This window comes from Equus asinus, chromosome 22 (assembly GCF_041296235.1).
Source record: "Equus asinus isolate D_3611 breed Donkey chromosome 22, EquAss-T2T_v2, whole genome shotgun sequence".
Lineage (NCBI taxonomy): Eukaryota > Metazoa > Chordata > Mammalia > Perissodactyla > Equidae > Equus > Equus asinus.
The window spans coordinates 50,275,447-50,295,662 of NC_091811.1; the positions used below are offsets into that span (position 1 = coordinate 50,275,447).

Below are 20,216 nucleotides of genomic sequence, written 5' to 3' on the forward strand. Positions count from 1 at the left end.
ACATGCATCAATAATCACTCTCAATGTAAACGGATTGAACTCTCCAATAAAAAGACACAGAGTGGCAAAATGGATTAAAGAACAAGATCCAACAATTTGTTGCCTCCAAGAAACACACCTCAGCCCCAAGGACAAACACAGGCTCAGGGTGAAGGAGTGGAGGACAATACTTCAAGCTAATAGCAAGGAAAAAAAGGCAGGTGTTGCAATTCTTATATCAGACCAAGTGGATTTCAAAATAAGACAGGTAAAGAGAGACACAGAGGGACAATATATAATCATCAAAGGGACACTTCATCAAGAAGAAATAACGCTTATAAATATCTATGCACCCAACACAGGAGCACTGAGATTCATAAAGCAACTATTAACAGACCTAAAGGAAGATGTTAAAAACAACACAATAATAGTAGGGGACCTCAACACCCCACTCACATCAATTGACGGATCATCCAGACAGAAAATCAACAGGGAAATAGTGGAGCTAAATGAAAAACTAAAACAATTGGACTTAATAGACATATATAGATCACTTCACCCTAAAAGAGCTGAATATACATTTTTCTCAAGTGCACATGGAACATTCTCAAGGATAGACCATATGTTGGGAAACAAGACAAGCCTCTACAAATTTAAAATAATTGAAATAATAACAAGCATCTTCTCTGATCATAGTGCTACAAGGCTAGAAATTAATTACAAGAAAAAAGCCGAGAAAGGCACAAAGATGTGGAGACTAAACAACACACTACTGAACAAGCAATGGATCATTGAAGAAATTAAAGAAGAAATCAAAAAATACCTGGAAACAAATGAAAATGATAGCATGCCATACCAACTCATATGGGATACAGCAAAAACTGTATTAAGAGGAAAATTCATTGCAATACAGGCACATCTTAACAAACAAGAAAAATCCCAAATAAACAATCTTAAAGTACACCTAACTGAACTAGAGAAAAAAGAACAAATAAAGCCCAAAGTCAGCAGAAGGAGAGAAATAATAAAAATCAGAGCAGAAATAAATACTATTGAAATGAAAAAGGCAGTAGAAAGGATCAACGAAACAAAGAGCTGGTTTTTTGAGAAGATAAATAAAATTGACAAACCACTAGCCACACTTACAAAGAAAAAAAGGGAGAAAGCTCAAATAAACAAAATCACAAATGAGCGAGGAGAAATAACAACAGAGTCTGCAGAAATACAATGGATTATAAGAGAACACTACGAAAAACTATATGCCAACAGAATGGATAACCTAGAGGAAATGGATAAATTCTTGGACTCCTACAATCTCCCAAAGATCACTCAAGAAGAGGCAGACAATTTGAACAGACCAATCACAAGGAAAGAGATTGAAACAGCAATCAAAAACATCCCAAAGAATAAAACCCCAGGACCAGATGGCTTTCCTGGGGAATTCTACCAAACTTTCAGAGCGGATTTAACACCTATCCTTTTCAAGCTATTCCAAAAAATTAGGGAAGACGGAACACTTCCTAACACATTCTATGAGGCCAACATCACGCTGATACCAAAACCTGACAAGGACACCACGAAAAAAGAGAACTACAGGCCAATATCACTGATGAACAGAGATGCAAGAATTCTAAACAAAATTTTGGCAACCAGAATTCAGCAATTCATCAAAAGGATCATACATCATGATCAGGTGGGATTCATACCAGGGACACAGGGATGGTTCAACATCCGCAAATCAATCAACGTGATACACCACATCAACCAACTGAGGAATAAAAACTACATGATCATCTCAATAGATGCAGAGAAGGCATTTGACAAGATCCAACAGCCATTTATGATAAAAACTCTGAACAAAATGGGCATAGAAGGAAACTACCTCAACACAATAAAGGCCATATATGACAAACCCATAGCCAACATCATACTCAATGGGCAAAAACTGAATGCCATCCCCCTGAAAACAGGAACGAGACAAGGGTGCCCTCTATCACCACTCTTATTTAACATAGTACTGGAGGTCCTGGACAGAGCAATCAGGCAAGAAAAAGGAATAAAAGGAATCCAAATAGGGAGGGAAGAAGTGAAACTCTCACTGTTTGCAGACGACATGATCTTATATATAGAAAACCCCAAAGAATCCATTGGAAAACTCTTAGAAGTAATCAGCAACTACAGCAAAGTTGCAGGGTACAAAATTGATTTGCATAAATCAGTAGCATTTCTATGTTCCAATAACGAACTAACAGAAGAAGAACTCAAGAACACAATACCATTCACAATCGCAGCAAAAAGAATAAAATACCTTGGGGTAAATTTAACTAAGGAAGTGAAGGACCTATATAATGAAAATTACAAGGCCTTTCTGAGAGAATTGGATGACGACATAAGGAGATGGAAAGACATTCCATGTACATGGATTGGAAGAATAAACATAGCTAAAATGTCCGTTCTACCTAAAGCAACCTACAGATTCAACGCCATCCCAATCAGAATCCCAATGACATTCTTTACAGAATTAGAACAAAGAATCCTAAAATTCATATGGGGCAACAAAAGACCCCGAATTGCTAAAGCAATCCTGAGAAAAAAGAACAAAACGGGAGGCATCACAATCCCTGACTTCAAAACATACTACAAAGCTACAGTAATCAAAACAGCATGGTACTGGTACAAAAACAGGTGCACAGATCAATGGAACAGAATTGAAAGCCCAGAAATAAAACCACACATCTATGGACAGCTTATCTTTGACAAAGGAGCTGAGGGCATACAATGGAGAAAAGAAAGTCTTTTCAACAAATGGTGCTGGGAAAACTGGAAAGCCACATGTAAAAGAATGAAAATTGACCATTCTTTTTCGCCATTCACCCAAATAAACTCAAAATGGATCAAAGACGTAAAGGTGAGACCTGAAACCATAAGGCTTCTGGAAGAAAACGTAGGCAGTACACTCTTCAACATCACTATTAAAAGGATCTTTTCAGACACCATGCCTTCTCAGAGAAGGGAAATAATAGAAAGAATAAACAAATGGGACTTCATCAGACTAAAGAGCTTCTACAAGGCAAATGAAAACAGGATTGAAACAAAAAAACAACCCACTGACTGGGAAAAAATATTTGCAAGTCATATATCTGACAAAGGCTTAATATCCATAATATATAAACAACTCTCACAACTCAACAACAAAAAATCAAACAACCCAATCAAAAAATGGGCTGCAGACATGAACAGACATTTCTCCAAGGAAGATATACGGATGGCCAATAGGCACATGAAAGGATGTTCATCATCGCTGATCATCAGGGAAATGCAAATCAAAACTACACTAAGATAGCACCTTACACCCATTAGAATGACAAAAATATCTAAAACTAACAGTAACAAATGTTGGAGAGGTTGTGGAGAAAAAGGAACCCTCATACACTGCTGTTGGGAATGCAAACTGGTGCAGCCACTATGGAAAACAGTATGGAGATTCCTCAAAAAATTAAAAATAGAACTACCATACGATCCAGCCATCCCACTACTGGGTATTTATCCAAAGAGCTTGAAGTCAGCAATCCCAAAAGTCCTATGCACCTCAATGTTCATTGCAGCATTATTTACAATAGCCAAGACATGAAAGCAACCTAAGTGCCCATCAACAGACGAATGGATAAAGAAAATGTGGTACATATATACAATGGAATACTACTCAGCTGCAAAACAGAACAAAATCATTCCATTTGCAATAACATGGATGGACCTTGAGGGAATTATGTTAAGTGAAATAAGCCAGTTAGAGAAGGATAATCTGTGTATGACTCCACTCATATGAGGAATTTAAAATTATGGACTAAGAACAGTTTAGTGGATACCAGGGGAAAGGTGGGGTGGGGGGTGGGCACAAAGGGTGAAGTGGTGTACCTACAACACAAATGACAAACATTAATGTACAACTGAAATTTCACAAGATTGTAACCTATCATTAAATCAATAAAAAAAAAATAGAAAAGCTAAAATAAAAAAACAAACAAAAAAAAGAAGCATTTAGATTATTCCACCCCCAGCTGTTGACTTTCCCCCAGCCCTTGAGTCTTCGCAGCTGAGGCCCGGATGCGGTGAAGCATAGAAAAGTCATCCTTGCTCTGCTCTTTCCAATTCCTGATCCACAGAATCCCTCTTTCTGTTGTGTTGTTTCTGGGAGTTGTTTCTGAATGCATGGGGAGACAGATGCTAATGAGATTAGGCGGAGGAAAGAGAAGGTAACTGATATAACTTTACTTCTCACTGGTTCAGTCAGTATTTGTTCATGGTCAGCAAAGAACCTGCATACTGGAGTAAAATGCAATATGGGGGGGTGTCAAATATATTTCCTGGTTTTTGATATCATCTGTCATATTCTGTGTAAGAGGGAAGAGCTCATGGAATATAGTTTAAGAATATGTTTTCAATCCATCATCATCATCAATAAAATGGTTAGTTGAAATTCCACTTTATCAACTGTTCCTCCTGTTTTAAGTCCACAGTGCCATTGCCAGTTTTTCTCTTTTTCTTTATCTTTGTGGGCATTTTTTTTAATGGCGAGGTGTTTTTTTTCGTAACTGAGACGTAATTGATGTTTTACACTGTATTAGTTTTAGGTGTACAACATAATTATTTGATATATGTATATATTGTGAAATGATTACCACAATAAGTTTAGTTAACATCAGTTACCACACATAGTTATAATTTTTTTTCTAGTGATGAGAAATTTTAAGATCTACTCTCTTCACAACAGTACAGTAATGTTAACTATAGTCATCATGCTGCATATCACATCCCCAGCACTTATTTATCTTAAAACTGGAAGTTTGTACCTTTTCACCACCTTCATCCATTTTACCCACCCTCACCCCCCACCTCTGGCAACCTTCAATCTGTACTCAGCTCCAATATTTATGATTGGTTCTTCTTTATTCTTTCTATCTCTTAGTTGATATTATCATTTTCCTGATTTTATTTAATTGCCTGTGTTCTACTGTAACTCACTGAGCTTTTCTTAGAAGATTGTCTTGAATTCTTTGTCAGGAAATTAACAGATCTCTATTTTTAGGGCCAGTTACTGGAGATTTATTTTATATATTTGATCATGCCATATTTTCCTAATTTTTTGTGCCCCTTGTAGCTTTGTGTTGATGTCTGCACATTTGAAGAAACAATCACCTCTCCTGGTGTATAGATGGCTTTGACTGGGAAAGACCTTCACCAGTAAGTCTGGCTAGAGATTCTCTGCCTTTGTTCCTAAATGCCCCTGGAGTTCAGTCTTTTTTTTTTTCGGGAGGCTGTTATCTCTTTTTCCTCTGGTGTCTATGTTGGTTCCTTCAGCACTTGATGTGAGGCAACACAGAAACCAACCATTCCAAGGGTGCACTGAAAGGCTGGGGACACTGGAGGCATGCTCCACTTATCTCTCTTCCTCCTGAAGGAGAAACCTCAGTTCTGTACCTTTGCCCAATCTTGACAATACATGCTGGCAGCAGGAAGCCACCTTCTGCTTTTCCTTTGTTCCAATCTGTTCTAGGCATCTGGAATGTGTTGGTTCCTTCAGCACTTGGTGTGAGGTGAGACAGAAACCAGCCCCTTGGGGAGTGCACTGAAAGGCTGGGAGGCTGAGTGCATACTACATTCTCTCTCCCCTACCATGGGAGAAGTCATTGGCTGAGGCTGTCTCTCTTGGCCCTGAGCTGTGCAGTTTGGGGAAGGGGCTAATGCAGGTAAAGTGAAATTGCTCTTCGTATCTGTTTCAATGTGGCTGTTCTTGGTTTTTGTGTTTATCTGGGGTATTGAAACTTCTTATCTGGAATCTAAAATTCTCATAAAGATATTTTGGTCCATGTATCGTTTTACATCAGTGTTTCTGTAGGGGAAGGAGGGTTTAGACTTCCTGTTCCTTCATTTTGCTGATGTCACTCCCAGTTTAGTCTTTATTTTTATTATTATTGAGGTAAAATTAGCATATAACATTATACAGGTTTCAGGTGTACATTTTAATGCTACATGTGTATACACTACAAAGTGATAACCTCCAAAAGTGTAGTTAACACCCATCACCACACAATTGATTCCCTTCACCCATTTTGCTCACCTCAACCTCCTTCCCCTCTGGTAACCTCTAACATTTTCTCTGTATCTATGCATTTGTTTCTGAAATCATATGGTATTTTGTCTCTCTCCATCTGACTATTTCACTTAGCATAATATCCTCAGGGTGCATCCAAGTTGTGGCAAATGGCAAGATTTCATTCTTTTGTATGACTGAGTAGTATTCCATTTTGTATATAGACCACATCCTCTTTATCCATTCATCATTGATGGACACTTAAGATGTTTCTATAACTTGCCTATTTTAAATAATGCTACAGTGAAGATAGAGATGCATATATATTATTGAATTAGTGTTTTTGTATTCTTCAGATAAACAACCAGAAATGGAATAGCTGGATCCTATGGCAATTCTAGTCTTAATTTTTTGAGAACTCTCCATACTGTTTTCCATAGTGGCTGCACCAATTTACATTCCCACCAACAGTGTACAAGAGTTCTCTTTTTTCCACATCCTCTCCAACACTTGCTATTTCTTGTCTTTTTGACAATAGCTATTAGAACAGGTGTAAGATATTTCATTGTGGTTTTGATTTTCCTTTCTCTAATAATTAGTGATGTGGAACATCTTTTCATGTGCCTGTTGGCCATCTGTATTCCTTCTTTGGAGAAATGTCTATTCAGGTCCTTTGCACATTTTTTAATTCAGTTGTTTGCTGTTTTTGTCGAATTATATGAGTTATTTATATATTTTGACTATTAGCCCCTTGTCAGATATATGACTTGCAAATATCTTCCCCCATCCAGTTGGTTGCCTTTTCATTTTGATACTGGTTTCCTTTGCTTTGCAGAAGCTTTTTAGTTTGATGTAGTCCCATTTGTTTATTTTTGCTTTTGTTTCCCTTGCCTTTGGAGTCAAATCCACAAAGATATTGCTAAGACTAATGTCAAGGAGCTAACAGCCTATATTTTCTTCTAGGAATTTTATGGTTTTGGGTCTTACATTCAAGACTCTAATCAATTTTGAGTTAATTTTTCTGTATGGTGTAACATAGTGGTCTAGTTTTTCTTTTGCATGTGGCTGTCTAGTTTTCCAAACACCATTTATTGAACAGACTGTCATTTATCCATGTATGCTCTTGGATCTTTTCTCATAAATTAATTGCTCATAAACATCTGGGTTCATTTCTGTGTTCTCAATTCTGTTCCATTGATCTGTGTGTCTATTTTTACGCCAATACCATATTGTTTTGATTACTATTTTAATTATAATGTCTCTTGGTGTGGATCTCTTTGGGTTTATCTTATTTGGAGCTCTCTGAGCTTCCTGGACCTGTACATCTGTTTCCTTCCCCAGATTAAGGAAGTTTTCAGCCCATTATTTCTTCAAACAAGTTTTCTGGCCCTTTCTCTCTCTCTTCTCCTCTGGATCTCTATAATGTGAACAATATTCCACTTGATGTTTCCGAAAGGTCCCTTAAGTTATCTTCAGTTTTTAAAATTCTTTTTTCTTTTAGCTTTTCTGTCTGGCTGAGTTCTATTGCTTTGTCTTCCAATTCACTGACCTGAACTTTGGTTTCATCCAGTCTGCTGTAGAACCTCTCTAATGTATTTTTCAGTTCAGTTACTGTATTCTTTAGCACTGTAAGTTATGTTTGGAATTTTTTTATATTTTCTATCTCTCTGTTGATCTGTGTTCATCTATACTTAAGTTTGGTGAGAAACTTTATGACCACTGCTTAGAACTCTTTGTCAGGGAGACTGCTTATCTTCACTTCATTAATGTCTTTTCCTGATATTTTGTCTTGTTCTTTCATTTGGAACATATTCCTCCATCTTCTCATTTTGCCTGACTCTCTGTGTTTATTTCTATGTATAAAGAAAATCCACTACCTATTCCAGTCTTGAATGAGGGGTCTTGTGTAGAAGGTGTTACTTGGGGCCCAGAAGCACAATTCCCCCTGATCACCAGAGCTAGGCATTCAAGAGGTGTCCCTGTGTGGGCTGTTCAAACCAATTGTCTCTGTCAGGGTTGCATGAGTGGCATGTGAGGACAGGGCTGCTCACCATTCACATCTGTTTGTGTCATGTGGAAGGGGCATGAAGACAGGGGATGGGGATGTGGGCCCTCCATGTCTGTTGGTGCCTTGCGCAAGTGGCAAATTCCCAGTTTAATCTATAATGAGCAGATTATTTAGCGGGACTGTGATGAAATTTGAGGAGTGATTAATATAGCCAGGAGTAGATACAATGACTATTGGAACTGTGCATCTCCATTTTGGGGAAAGTATGAGAACTTCTTCACTCATAATAAGGATAGGGTTTTAAAACCTGCACAATCATGTTATGGCTCTTAATACATAGAACTAGATTGATTCCTGAAAGAATTTAACTAATATAAAGCATAGTCAACAAGGTATACATATATCTGTTTGGCCATTTTATCATTGTTTTTCTTGATATTTCTTTACATTTGTTAAGATAATAGATGAAAATTCTGTTGTCTTGATGTGTTAATTTACATTAGGCAACTGCTACTGATTTTTTTATGGTTTACAATATGTATATACATTGAATACAAATGCTACGTTTTGTTATGTATGTTTTCGGGGAAGAGGCGGTAATAAAATACAATACCAATTTTTAGTATAACAGTGTTTATTCTTTTTATTTTGTTGTGAAAAAAACACATAATGTGGGTTTTACCCTCTTAACACTTTTTTGAGCATACAGTATTGTTAACTGTATGCACATTGTTGTACAGGAGATCTCTAGAACATTTTCTTCTTGCATGACTGAAACTCTATACTGAACAGCAACTTCCCACTTCTCCCTGTCCCGGCCCTTGGCAACAACCACTCTGCTTTCTGCTTCTATGAACTTGACTGCTTGTGGCATCTCATATAAGTAAATCATGAAGTGTTTGTCCTAATGTGAATGGCTTATCTCACTTAACATAATGTCCTCAAGGTTCATCCATATTGTCACATATTGCAAGATTTCCTTCTTTTTTGAAAGCTGAATAATATTCTATTGTATGTACATACCACCTTTGCTTTATCAATTCTTTTGTTTATGGGCATTTAATATGTTCATTCATTGTTTTCGCTATTCTTTGACAATCTGCAGGTACACATGCCATTTGGTGCTTATGGTGCCACCAGTTATGGGTGCTGAACTGTCTTGTTCTGGATCCTTATCTGTATCTAGATTACTTGTGCCGTGCCCTTTTATTAATGGACTCCTTTGTGTAACTCCATAGGTAAAAGTCGTGGGCTCTGGGTCTTTGTTCTTGTTCAGCCTCCTCAACTGTAAGGAGGTCACCCCTTCTGGACTAATTGTCAAAGGCTGTGGTAGGAGCTGACATATTCTGAACCTTTTTCCTCAGACCCACGATGGGCCAAATACTTCTCTGACTATATTTCTCAGCTTTTGGAAGTCTCTTCAGTTTGAATAAAAAACGAATATACTTGAATTTAATTGAAAACCCAAGTTCTACAGGAGCTCTGAGCTTGCAAATTTCTCCCTCCTTGTAGATTGATTCTCTTATAGAGCAAACATCCTGTTGCCATTTCTTACGCCGAAGACACACATTTGCTGATGCAGCGTCCTCTGCAGAGCTGCCTTCACCTCCTGGTTCTTGAGGCTGTAGATGAGGGGGTTTATCAAGGATGTGATCACACCATACTATATGGAGACAACTCGCTCCAGGACTGATCCAGAAGGGGGACTGATGTACCTGAATAGAGCTGTCCCATAGAACAAGAGCACCACGGTGAGGTGGGAGGAGCAGGTGGAGAAGGCTTTGCCTCGGCCCCCAGAGGAGGAGATACTTAGGATAGCAAACATGATTTTTGAGTAAGAAAAGAGGATCAGGGGAAGTGTCACAAGTCCCAGAAATGCAGTAGACCCAGCCAGCAGGATGGTGTTAGCCATGGGATCACTGCAGGACAGAGGAAAGAGTGAAGGCAGTTCACAACTGAAGTGGGAGATGATATTGGGACCACAGAACTTTAAGCTCTGGATACAAAGATTATTCACTAGTGAGTTCAGAAACCCCGTCATCCATGCTGCACTGACCATTGCAGTGCAGAGAGGTCTATTCATGACCACAGTGTAGAGCAGAGGGGTGGCAGATGGCAGCATAGCGGTCATAGGCCATAGCAGAGAGCAAGCAGCCCTCAGCACCCCCAGAAAGAATGAAAAAGAAACTCTGGGTGATACAGCCCCACACCGAGATGGTTTTCTTCTGAGACAGGAAATTCTTCAGCATCTTGGGCACAGTGACTGAAGAGTGGCACATGTCTAGGAAAGACAAATGTCCAAGGAAGAAGTACATGGGGGTGTGGAGGTGGGAATCGGACCTGATCACCAGGATCATCATCAGGTTCCCCATCAGGGTCAGGAGGTAAATTCCCAGGAAGAGAACAAAGAGCACGGTCTGAATATCTGTGTCACTGGACAATCCCAGAAGCACAAATTCTTCAATGATGCTAAGATTTTTCATGGTTTCTTAGATATACTATCCCCAAAAAGAAGCAAATACTTACTCACTTGGTGGGGCAATGAGCTGAGTCATTCTCAGTGAATAGGATTCTTTTTTAACCTATAAAGGATTCACTTTTTAGTATCAAGCCAGAAATTGGATCTCAGGATAGAGAAATTTCTGACTACCCTATTAAATATTGCAACTTTCTCCTGCCTAAATTCTCCTTATCAAGTTCACCTTCTTTTTCCCTGTAACATTTAACACTTTCTAATATATTGGATAATTGACTCATTTAGTACATGAAAAGAATTTATCTCTAACTGCTAGAATTTATATTATACAAAGGCCAGCATCTTTGTCTATTTTTTCTTTTTTTTGTCCACAGATGCATTCCTAAGTGCACAGTAATTGAAACTGACTCTGTAATTTTTTAGTAAGAGGATCAGGAAAGTGTTGCAGTCATAGAAATGAAGTAGACCTGGGTAGAAGGCTCTAAATCAACATTTATCAAATGAAAGAATGAATGCTTCCTGAGCTACAAACTCCTCTTTTAAACTCATTTCTACCAGCCCTGTCACTTTTTAGATGATAGACCCCTCACAGTCTCTAACCTCTCATGCTCTTCCACAGCGTTTCCTCAGCGCCTGATATCATCCAAGACCTGGTGAACCCGAGAAGTTGCAACAAGTAGAAAGACACCAGAGGGAAAGCAAGAGAGATCCTTTTGTGGGAGGCTACTTTCCAGAACAATTAGAGCTTAAATTCTTGTACATCTTTTCTGACGTGTAAACAGAGATGTGTTATCTGACCTCATATTTCTAGATGAGGACAATGTGGGACAGAAGGGTGACATGACTTGCACCATAGCTGCATGGTCTCAGAGCCAAGAATAGGCCAGATGTTCTGATTTCACATCCAGTTCTCTTTCAACTGCTTCATACACAGACAATAAATATTTGTGGATTTAAGGAATTTTGCACTGAGACTGGTGTGGATTAAGGGGACAGGATGGACCACCATTTTCCTTGGTCCTGTGGATTTGCAATATACCCTAAGGTTCTACAGCAGCTGCTGTGGTGGTAAAATGAGCACTAGACTCAGAGTCATAAGGCTCTTGCTGATTACTGGCTGCAAAACCTATTCAAGATATAACCTTCTCAAATGCAAAATGGGGATAAAAATGAGGCCAAATGTGAAAAGTCTTCATAATCTATGAAATATTTTATAAAAGTTAAAAAAACCCTATATGAGGAAGACTGAAATGGAATATGGTAAATAAAAATTTGTGAACTGTTGAGTGTCAAGTTCATGCATACTTTTTAAATTAAATATTTCATTTATTCTGTAAGATTATGTTTTCACTGAATGCATTTTTTTTTTAAATGGGAAAAGTGCTTTCTGGCTTCCAGTCCCTCCAAGCCTGATTCCCAAGATTTCTTCATCATTTCTTCTCTCCAGACATTCTCCCTCTCCTGGTGGGATACACTGACTTACCGCCTGCATTTTACACGTTTTAACCCATCAGCAAAACATCTTACTTTTTCTCCTCCTTGCCTTGACTCTCTCAAACCTCATTTCACACATCCTCCTTCCTGCCACCACCTACTAACACCCTTACTCATATGATAATAACTCTTATTTAATGCATAATTTATGTCAGGCACTCTAACAAGGTCTGTATGCTCTTGACCTCATTTAATCCTTAGAAAACCTCGTGGCATACTATTACTAACCCCATTTCTGTGGGTCGGAAAGGTTAAGTGACATACAGAATCATAGACTTTACAAAGTGGTGGAGTTGGGACTCTCATCCAAGGTTCTCGGACTCCAAATCCCATGATTTTCCTACTTTGAAACACTGCAAAAGTTTGTTTATGGGAAAAATATTTCCTAGTTTGGAGATTATGCTTTCTCCTGAGGTGACTTGGGAACACAGGCAGGTATATGAGGTGGCTTGGAAGTTTGGGCCATTGACTTGTCTGGAACTTCTCCTTACCGAGGATGTCCCAGTGCTCACAGAGATATGGGTATCAGGGGTTTCACCTCTTAGAACACAGATGGGGGCTTCTGGGCCAGGGGAAAAGCCAGATTGAGGACCAAGAGCAATTCAGACTAAAAGAAGTGGAACTCTGCAGAGGTGGAGGATTAGAGTATCAGAGATGGCCCTTCTAGTTTCCCATCCTGTTTCCCTTCCTGAAGCACCTGAAGAAGTCCTGGTGGTGATGAATCAAGTAAGTCATTGTAGATGTGAAGGATTAGGATTTACTCATATAAATAAAAGTTCCCTTCTTGTCCTCTTTCCTAAAAACAGTAGCAAATTTCACTTTTTAAAAAATCTTCCACACTCATATTACACTCTTCCAGAAGCTACTATGCCACATTTTGATCCCATCTGGAGGCAGAACACTAGCCTCAATGAGCCTTAGAAATCCCTAGGATCCCAGACTCCAGTGAAAGTTTTCCAGAGTCCTTTTTGGGGTTCCACAGAGCCCAATGTATGCCCAGTGCTGACAGGGGCCACCACAGGCACGAAGAGGCTAGTCACGTGTGGGTCTCTCCCCTAATCCCCATGTACTACAATCACCATAGCTCCTCATTTATCTGTTTTGTATATAGGTAGCTTTCTCAGTGAGCTTTTTTTTTTTTTTTTCCAATGAACAAAATATTTAGCAAAGAAAATAATTTTGAAAACAAGTGACTTAGGGCAACTTTGGACAGAGGTAGGGAGAAAGACTACCTCTTTGGTTTCCATATTCACCACTCCACCCATCCTCCTTCTTAAAAAAGTTTTTTTGTTGTTGTTGTTCAAACTCTGGTGCATGAAGAAACAAAACAGAAAAGTCCCAAATGGGCAAGTGGGGAGACAGCTCAAACTTGTAGGATAGTTACTACTTAATTTTCTGACTTTGAGCAACAATCTTCCCCATCCTTGGTCCAGTTGCCAGTTCTAATAAGAAATGTAGAACTGGTGCCCATCCAGATCCTTCCTTGAGAACATTTGAAGCCCTTGGTTGAGTTAGAGGTATGTCTGACTCACTTACCTCCTCACTGAGTAGGGCTGTCCTGGGTGCAAACTATACTCTGCACTTTGAGCCAGGCTGTCAACTGTCTCCAAAGCAGGGCTCCAGCATGTAAAAGAACCTCCAGCAGTAGGCGTCTTCTGCAGAGGGGTCCAACAGGATTCGGCACAAAGCAGGCTTAGTGCCCAATCAATGCTAGGTCTGGAGTCATGTTCAAACTGAAAGCAGCCCTCTTCAAGGTCTCTTCTTGGTAAAGGCTGAAGTGTTAAGGCATCCAGTTAATGCTGTTTTGAGTCTTTTTGACTCTAAGAGAATCTGGTACTCTTCCTTATCATCTACTCTTCTTTTGTCTCCCTCAGTCCTGAGGAAAGCTCATGCTCAGTTCATGTAACTTATATTTCTTTCTTCATCAGCTTGTTGGTAATCTTCTGCCAGGTGGGCCCTAGAGATAGCTGTTGAGTGAGTACTCCCAGGAGCCAGGAACAGTTCACTGCCCATGGGGAGGCAGCAGTAGCCAGAGCAAAAGGGGCCCTCAGTCTGAAGATGGACAAGCTACTACTACTGTTGTGGCCAGAGGAGGACACAAGAGTATAGAAGGCTCCTAGCTACAAACTGCTTTGCTAATAGGGGAGGAGAGGACTCGGTGAACTTCAAGGTATGAGAATCTGCTTAGGGCTTCTTTAGTCCCTGATAGTCCTGGGGTTCTGAAAACACACACACACACACACACACACACACACACACACACACATACAGACACACAGTCTCTCTCTCTCCCCCTCTCCACCCAAGTACACACACTTCTCTTTCCCACTGTGACAAGTTCAATGGTTTCCTTACTCTCCTGAAGCTACCTACTCCCTTAACCTAACATTCCTAACTCTCACCTGATAATTTACAGAGGAAATGTTCCTGTTCCTGCTATGGGAAATCTCCAACTTCCGAAACCCCACACCTGGAATTGTCCTTCTTTTCTCCCCTCCAGCTTGGGGAGGAGGCCACACTCCTTCATCTCTGGTCAGTGCCTCTCTCTGCTCTGAATCCTATCCTGACCCTTCTCTTTGAGTATCTCCCTAGATCAACCATGCTCTTTCTCTTCTGCTGTCTCTCCTTTTCCATTGAGCCTCTCCACTCAGCTTATACATAGAAACTACTTATGTTTATCCATTTAAAGTAAGCAGGAACAATTAGTAACCCCCTCTCTTCCATAAGCAGCCTTAAAATATAACGGAGTTTGGAGCCCTTCCTTGAGTAATAAAGTCAACTGCTTTCAAAGGCTTCTACATATAAAAACACTGAATTAGACACTTTTCTGTTTGAGACACAAAGGAAAGGACAAGTTAGTGAAAATTTTACTCTCACTCCTTTACATTTTAATCTATTTCTGAGATTGTCCCAACACTTCAGAAAAGATATATATGGAATATACCGCGCATTCTGTAACACCTCTGCTGCACCCAGCACTCAAACACATTGCTGTTTCTGCAGTGAAACTTCCGAGTACCCCCTTCTAAGTGGGATTTAAAAAGGTTTCGGATAACCTCATGTCAGTTAACTTCCAGTTTTGCCTCCAAACTGGTTTTGAAAAAAATGTTTGGTTTTCAGAGCTTTTTGAGATTTTTGAATTGGCGATGAGGGCTCATAAACCTGTTCTAAATTTCTATATTTACAGGCTTTATTTCTAGGTTTCCTGTTCTCTTCCTTGATCTATCTGACCTTACAGTGGCTCTACATTGTCTCCCTGAGTGTAGATACAATCTGTGCTTTAATACCTAGTAGTGCCAGTCCCTTATTTTCATATTTTTTATTTTCTGTTATTTCTTGCTTATTCTTATAATTTCATTTCAGAATCAAATTTTTGGTTTGAAAAATTCTCTTGAGATTTCAACTGAATTATTTTTTACCAATATATTAATTTGGGAATAACCTTTACAATATGTTCTATCTTTTCTTTGGGTCTTTTCTTTTTGTTTACAGCTTAATTTTTTTATTTTCTTCACATAGGTCCTGGGCATTCTTTTTAGTGTATTATATATACATTTTTATTTTTTGCTATTTTAATTACAACCTTTGCAATTAAGGTTCCCAACTACACAGTCAGGTACTTCTGCTTGTGCAGTTCACCTTGGGGGAGAAGTAGAAGCAGCCTCTAGGGCTTGTGCTCCATACATTTTTTGGATAAATTGGATAATAACTGGGCATATGCTGCCAGATGGGGTACATTAGCAGCTGTTCTTCTGGCCTCCACTATTTACTGTTCTTCCCTGACATCATCAGCCACTCAGAGGCCCTGAGGTCTCTCTTCATCTCACATACTGCTCCTACAAGGAAACACATAACCATGTTGCAGCTGCCTGCCCAGTGCCATATGTACTTGCTCACACATTACCCCAGCCAAAGTCCCTGTTGGTGCCCTTTGACTTTCCCTGCTCCTGGCTTTTACCCTTACACTCGTGGAACTCTTACTATATATGTTGGTACTTTTCTGCTGGCTTCTGCATAACTTTCTGGCTACCATTTCCCACTTTAATATCATCAGAGCTGCCCTCAGTTCCTTAGCAATTACCTATTTTCTGGTCCTTTAAGAAATCACCCTTTTGATTTAAATATAGACAAACTCACTTAAAAAATTCTCTCATATTTTTTCAGGGTTTTCTTCTTGGAAGAGAAATTGCATCATGTGCTCAATATACTATTTTATTTTTTTATTTTATTGAGGTCAATTGGCTTATAACATGGTGTAAATTTCAGGCATACATCATTATATATCGACTTCTATATAGACTGCATCGTGTCCACCGTCAAAAGTCTAGTTTCCAACACACAGATCAATGGAACAGAAATGAAAGCCCAGAAATAAAACCATACATCTATGGACAGCTAATTTTAAGTATACTATTTTAAAATCAGAAACTCTTTCTCTATAAAACCCTAAAAACTCCACCAAAAAACTGTTAGAACTAATAAACAAATTTAGTAAAGTTGCAAGATACAAAATCAATATATGGAAATCTTTGGCATTTTTATACACTAATAACAAACTACCAGAAGAGAAATTAACAAAACAATCCCATTTACAATTGCATCAAAAAGAATAAAATACCTAGGAATAAACTTAACCAAGAGGTGGAGGACCTGTACTCTGAAACTATAAAACACCGATGAAAGAAATCAAAGGAGATACGCATACATGGAAAGAGATTTCATGTTCATGGATTGGAAGAATCAAAATTATTAAAATGTTCATACTACTCAAAGAAATCTACAGATTCAATGCAATCCCTATCAAAATTCCAACAACACACTCCACAGAAGTAGGACAAATAATTCTAAAATTTGTATGAAACCAGGGAAGATCTCAAATAGCCAAAGCAATCTTGAGAGAAAAGAACAAAGCAGGGATCACAATCTATTTCAAACTATGCTGCAAAGCTATGGTAATCAAAACAGTATGGTGTTGGCACAAAACAGACACATAGATCAATGGAACAGAATTGAGAGCCCAGGAATAAACCCACATATATATGGACAATTAATCTACAACAGAGGGGCCAAGAACACACAATGGAGAAGGGAAACTCTCTTCAATAAATAGTGTTTGGAAAACTGGATAGACACATGCAAAAGAATGAAATTAGACAACTATCTTACACCATACACAAAAATTAACTCAAAATGGATTAAAGACTTGAATGTAAGACTTGAAACCATAAAACTCCCAGAAGAAAACATATGTGGTAAGCTCCTTGATATCAGTCTTAACAATGTCTTTGTAGGTCAGACTCAAAAGGCAAGGGAAACAAAAGCAAAATAAACAAATGGGACTACATCAAACTAAAAACCTCTGCACAGCAAAGGAAACCATCATCAAAACGAAAAAGGCAACATACTGAGTGGGAGAAGATGCTTGGAAATCATTTATCTGACAAGGGGGGTTAATATCAAAAAGATATGAAGAACTCATAAAACTCAACAACAAAAAACAAACAACCCAATTAAAAAGTGGGCAGAGGACCTGCATAGACATTTTTCCAAAAAAGACATTCATATGGCCAACAAGCACATGAAAAGATGTTCAACATCAGTAATTACTAAGGAAATGCAAATCAAAACCACAATGAGATATCTCCTCACACCTGTTAGCTCATAACATGTTGGCTATTCTCGAAAAAGACTAGAAATAAAGAGTGTTGGAGAGGATATAGAGAAATGAGAACCCTCGTACACTGTTGGTGGGATTGTAAATTGGTGTATCCACTATGGATAGCAGTGTGGAGAGTCCTCAAAACTAAAAATAAAACTACCATAGGATCCAGCTATTTCATTTCTGGGTGTTAATCCAAAGAATATGAAAACCTAATTCAAAAACAGATATGCATTCCTATGTTCACTGTAGTATTATTCACAATAGCCAAGATATGGAAACAGCCTAAGTGTCCATGGATGGATGATTGGATAAACAAGAGGTGGTATATATAGATGCAATGGAATACTACTCAGCCATAAAAAAGAATGAAATCTTGCCATTTATGACAACATGGATGGGCTTTGAGGATATTATGCTAAGTGAAATAAGTCAGATGGAGAAAGACAAATACTGTAAGATTTTACTCATATGCAGAATCTAAAAACACAAAACAAATGAACAAGCAAAATAAAAAAAAGTAAACTCATAGATACAGAGAACATATTAGTAGCTACCAGAGGCGAAGGGAGTTGGTAAGTGCGCAAAATGAGTGAAGGGAGTCAACTGTGTGATGATGGAAAGTAACTACTCTTGTGGTGGTGATCACTTTGTAGTGTATAGAGATCCAAAAGAATATTGACTGTATAAAACAACAACAATAAATATCTTTTGTATATATATATAAAATACAATCAAAATATATGCCAGCCATAGGACAAAAGGCAGAAACGGGAAATGGAGTTAAAAGGTTCTTGTGCAGTTTAGAAAGTAACAAAAGTACTGCTTTACATTAGACTTTAATAAAACAAGAGTGTATGTTGTAATCTCTGGACTACCCCTAAAAATAGTGAAAAAAATATATAGCTAATAAGTTAGTAGAGGAGAAAAATAGAATAACAAAAATTCTTTGTAAATTTAAAAGAAGGCAAAAAAGGAGAGAATAAAAAGGAGTGTAGAAGAGATGTGACTGTAGAAAACAGATAGTAATCAGTAATCAGATGGGAAATTTAAAACAGAATATGTGAATAATTATATTAAATGTAAATCTACTAAACACCTCATTTAAAGGACAAAGATGATCATATTGGATTAAAAAACAAAACTGCAATATATGCTACTTATATGAGACATATTTGAAATATAAAGACACTTAGGATGACAGTAAAAGGATGGAAAATGGTATACCAAGAAACATTAACCAAAAGAAAGCTCAGGAAACTGTGTTAGTATCAAAGTAGAGTTAAAGCAAAACAAATACTGAAGATAAGACATTTTAAAATGGTAGGAGAGTCAATCCAACAAGAACATATAACAGTTCTGAATTCGTAAGCACATGTAGATTAGATCATCATTCAGCCTAGGCCCAGAATGAGACATGTGGAACAGATGCAGCCAGGAACCAAGTGCAGCCAATCTGCAGGTTTCAGCCTAATGCTGAGCTACCTCAGCTGATCTGTATCCCTGCGAATGAGAGTGATTAAATAGTTCCTCCTCTATGCCACCAAGATTTTGTGGTTGCTTGTTATGCAGCAATAACTGACTGATAGAGCACCTAATAACAAAGTTTCAACATATATAAAGTAAAAAAATAGCTAAAAGAAGAAATAGACAAATCCCACCCTTAATAACCATCTGATAGAAAAGGCAGACCAAAAATCAGTAAGTATGTGAAAGACTGGAAAAAAGTGAGTAGAATCTTGACCTCATTGACACACATAAATCTTCACACCCTACAACTGCAGAAAGCTCACTGTTTTTATATGCTCACGAAAAATTTTCTGAAGTTCCCCATATGCCAGGGCATAAAAAAGCTCAATAAATTTTCAAAGGATTGAAATTATACAAAGGATGATGTTCTCTAATTTAAGTATAAATCATAAAACATAGCTAGAAAATCCTTGAATGTTTGGAAAATAAGCAATATACTTTCATATAACCCACAGATCAGAGAAGAAATGAAAATGGAAGTTAAATTTGATGTATTAAGTTGTCTGACTGCTATTAAGTTGGCATGTTCTAATGTAGGAATCCTACAATTACCCTCTACCATTGTATTATGCATGTTTAACTATTTTGGTAGTTACTAGTTAGAATGTGTTTCTATTTTGCAGTGATAATTTACAGTTAAATGATCTTTCCACAGCGATGGGCTATTTACTGTTATTACTATACTGCTATTTTATTGTTATAGGAAAATGAGAGAAAATACCAATGACTGATCATTTCTTGGGCTGAGTGAAGGGTGAAAGACATCAAAGTGCAGTGAGGAAAATAGAGATAATTAGCAGTAGTTGCATTGTTAAATATGAATGAAAGAGTTTTCATTAAGCAGTGTTTTTTTTTTCTGTATTTTACTGAAATAACATTAAATTGACTATTTCATCAAAATAGCATGTGGCAGATAAAAAAGTCAACTGTTAAATGAAAAAGAAACAACAATGATCATTATGGTGACTCAAATAACCCA

The 20,216-nt window shown here is 38.0% G+C and overlaps 1 pseudogene; it reads right to left on the minus strand.

The window, feature by feature from the left end:
* Positions 1-9,600: 9,600 nt before the first annotated feature.
* On the minus strand, positions 9,601-10,561 carry LOC106836889 (olfactory receptor 8S1-like; annotated as a pseudogene).
* Between the last annotated feature and the right edge of the window lie 9,655 nt (positions 10,562-20,216).